We start from the raw sequence: 4,193 nt of genomic DNA on the forward strand, positions 1-4,193 counted from the left end.
TCACAGATAAAATTATATGTCTATCATGTACTACATGATGTTTTGAAGTATATGTACTTTGTGAAGTTGCGAAATCTAGCTAATTCACAAATGTTGCCTTACACGGTTATCATTCTGTGATAAGAACACAACATCTGCATTCTTTGTATTCTTTGTATTCTTCAAGGATACAAAATATTGTCATTAACTACAGTCACCAAATTCTCTTCAATTTATTGTACCTAGTTCTCTTCAATTTATTCCTCTTTTGTCACCGAAATTTTTTTATCCTTTGACCAGTATCTCTCCTCATCTTCCCAACCAAAGACCCACCCCAGCTTCTGGTAACCTTCATTTTACTTTCTACTTGATTGACTTTTTAGACTCCACATAAGTGAGACAGACCATTGTGGTGCTTGTCTTACAGATGCCTAGTTGACAGGATGAGGACACAACTGTCACGGGTCTACGTGTGACATCTGAGTTCTATAAGGAAGTCCACAGGAGGCCAACAGCCCTGTTCTAATGGGCCCATTGAGAGCTGACGGTGAGTTTGCATAGAAACTTAGAGCTACTACTTCCAGGCAGTCAGAAAGAGGAGCAGCATTCCCCACAGTGGCCTCCCTGGCTGGTGGCTCTGGCCACTTCTTAGCTTCTGATATGTCTGGGAGGATGCCTCCCTCAGCCCTCACTACAGTGTGGCTCTGCTTCCCAGCATGCACTGCCTTCTTGTCTCCTCAGCCGGTGTGTTGTTGGACTTGTTCGGTCCAGCACTGTGACACCAGGACCAGCCTGCTCCACTGTTGGGGATGGAATGTCTTTGCAAACCTTGTGTGATTTTTCAGATGCCTGATTGATGGTATCACCTTCCTGTTCCAAACAACTGAGGTTTCCTGTTGCCTCAAGTCTTGAGTCCTGATTCTGAGAGCCCAACTTGTTTACTTTCATTCATTCACCCAATACACAGTTTAGACTATTAAAAAATCTAGGTGTGTGGACCATTGGAATCTCCTACTTTAAAAAGTCCTCTTTCTGCCCTTCCCTGGGTAGTCCATGAGAAATCCATCTCTATGATGCCATCCATGCTGATTTGGGATCCTGAACTTCTTTCCCTTCCACTCTGCCTAACCAAGTCTGTTTCACTGTCGATCTTAGTGTGTAAACAACAGCCTTCAAAGAGTCATCAGGAAAACAGGGGCAAGGAGTGGCACAAAGGTTACGCATGGATTTAGACCGAGGTTGGCACGATACCACGTTCCCAGGAAGACTCCAGGACTCTCTGTTCCACCACTCTAGTTTTGGTTGAACGGTCTTTTTCTCATGCTGTGGCTGCCTGTTGTGAGGGTTGACTCCTTTACTGATCAGCGTGTTCTCTACTCCACAGTTTCTGTTTCCTCATGACTTTGGCATCCACATGACTTTGGCTTGCCCTGGGATCTCCAGTGCCACCTTGACCTCAAGGTAATACCCGGGACAAGTCTTTTAGCAACTGGCTGGGCTGGCAGCTCTCTCAGTTCGCTTCCCCAAATTCAGATTCCAGAAGAGAGTCTGGTTGACACAGCTCACCTTTTTATGCTGGTTTAAGTCACTGACCTCAGGTTGCTCCAGGATGAACCCTGCTCCTGGATTAAGTTCTTTCTCTGGACAGGTAACCTTGGCTGGTAGAAAAGGGTCAAGGTCCATCACTGGGGACTAGAGTTAGAGGAACTCCCCAGGAGCAACTTTGGGCATGAACTGGCATTCCTCTGTTACAGTGGACTTTAAAACCTGGCACATCTCCTCTTTATTTCTCTTCTCAATCAATTCCTCACTTCTTTATGATTCTCTGTATGTTTTCTTATTCATGTTAAATTTGTGCTTTGTAACCTAGATATCACAATTTGGATTTAGGTGTTTCCAAAAGACCCTTATGCTATTGGGAGGTAGTGGGACCTCGCTAGCTCATTTGGAGCATGTCCTTGAAGGGGCCATTGGGACCCCTACTTCTCTCCCTATTTTGTTTCCTAGCTGCCCTGAGATGAGCAGCTCTTCTCTACAATAGGCTCCTCACCATGATGCCTGCCTTGCCACAGATCCAAACACAGTGGATCACATGACCATGGACTGAAACCCCGAAATGGTAAGCCAGAATAAATCCTTTTTTCTTTGTAAGTTGATTATCTCAGGTATTTTATCACAGTGAGGAAAACTAACATAATAAATGGTAAATAATTTGAGATCTTAAGACTCTTAAAGCAGAGACTCAAGAACCATAAAACCAAGACTAAATGGCCACCCAACCTGAATTCTTTGTGGATTATGATTTCAAATATTTTTTACTGCCATGGTGATAATAATAATCAGGATCCAAAATACAAAAACATTCCAAGTAGATCTATAACAAAGATTGAATTATTAATCAAGAAATAATTACCCACCCCCACATACACTCACAAAGCCACAGCTGAGATGGCTTCACTGCTAAACTACAAAAAACCTTTAAAGGAGAATTAATATCAATCATTCACAGACTCTTCCCAAAGAGTAGAAGAGGAGGCAACATTTTACAACTCATTCTGTGAGGCCAGTATTACACTGATAGCAAAACCAGACAGAGACATCACAAAAGAACTACAGATCAATAGCTCTTATTACTATAGATACAGACGGTCTCCAACTTAGGATGGTTTGACTTATGATTTTTCACATTTACAATGATATAAATATGAATATGCATCCTACTAAATATGATATGATTTTTACCATTTTTACCATGCCATATTTTGAGTATTCAACTTAGCCAATTTAGCAATATGCAGTATGATACTCTCAGAATGCTGTGAGTCATGGCTCCTAGTCAGCTGCATAATCATGAGGGTAAATATTCGATACTCGGCAGTACACTCTATGGTTAAGTTATGTTGTTTGGTAGGTTAGGTGCATTAAATGCATTTTAAACACAAGATGTTTTTTACTTACAATGGATTTATCAGGATATAATCCTACTGTAAATTGAGAAGTATCTGTACAAACATTCTAATACCAGTAAACTGAATCAGCAACAAAAAAAAGGTCATAAATATGGTAAAGTGGGATTTTTCCCAGGAAACAAAAATGGTATAACATACAAAAATCAACTAATGTAATACACCGTATCAATAGAATAAAGGACAAAAAGTATATAATAATCTCAATAGATGCAGAAAAAACATTTGATAAAATCAACATATTTTTTTCAGTTTAATGCTATTCTTTTTTTAATTTTTAAAAAATTAGTTATACATGACAGTAGAATGCATTTATGCACTTTGATAAATCATACATAGATTGGGTATAATTTCTCATTTTTTCTGAGTATACATGTTTTGTACAAAAAATATTTAACAAAGAATAGAAGGGAACTTCCTTCACCTAACCAAAGCCATTTACAAAAATACCCAAAATAAACAACAACAACAACAAAAACAAAGAAACAAAAATTATCAATAAAGGACAAAATGAAACACACACACACACACACACACAGCGCTAGTGTCTACTTAATAGTTAAATACTGAATGTTTTCTCCCTAAGATTCAGCAATAAGACAGGTGCTCTCATCACTTCTTTGCAACATTGTATTGGATGTCCCAATTAAGGTAATTAGTCAAGAGAAGCAGAAGACATCCAGATAGAAAGAAAAAAGTAAACTACCTGAATTTGCAGATGACATGAGCAAATATATATATATAAAAAAAAAAATCCTAGGCTATCTACTGTGAAGTTTTAGAGCTAATAAATGGAGTTTAGCAAGGTTTCAGGAGACTATATCAATATACAAAAATCAATTACATTTCTAATACATTTGCAGTGAAAACTCCAAAAATAAAATTAGGAAAGCAGTTTCATCTACTATGATTCAGCAATTCCATTCCTGCGCATATAGCTAAGAGAACTTAAAACACGTCTAGAAAAAAACTTGTAGCATAAAAAAGAACGCAAGCTTAGGATATAAACTTAACAACATTAATGCAAGGGTTGTATGCTTAGAACTATGAAATATTCTAAGAAATTGAAGAAGAACTAAATGAATGAAAAGATAACCTATGTTCATGGATTGGAAGACTAAAATTGTTAAAATGCCTGTTGAAGGGAAAGCAAGCAACGAGAGATGGGTGAGCCAGAAATGAAAGACGGAGACCAGGCAGAAATACACACGAAAGAGTTTATTTGTCAGAGGGGACAAGTAAAAGCCA

General features: G+C 38.5%; 1 long non-coding RNA gene across 1 annotated transcript; it reads left to right on the forward strand.

Moving 5' to 3' along the window:
• Window positions 1-415: 415 nt before the first annotated feature.
• Window positions 416-2,092, forward strand: LOC124101951 (uncharacterized). The gene is made up of 3 exons (XR_006854754.2): window positions 416-526; window positions 1,364-1,440; window positions 1,987-2,092. It is a non-coding gene; the product is annotated as an uncharacterized LOC124101951 (long non-coding RNA).
• The last annotated feature ends 2,101 nt before the right edge of the window (window positions 2,093-4,193 follow it).

This window comes from Marmota monax, unplaced genomic scaffold, assembly GCF_021218885.2.
Source record: "Marmota monax isolate L192 unplaced genomic scaffold, Marmota_monax_Labrador192_F-V1.1 WCK01_AAM20220418_F8-fsc00087, whole genome shotgun sequence".
Lineage (NCBI taxonomy): Eukaryota > Metazoa > Chordata > Mammalia > Rodentia > Sciuridae > Marmota > Marmota monax.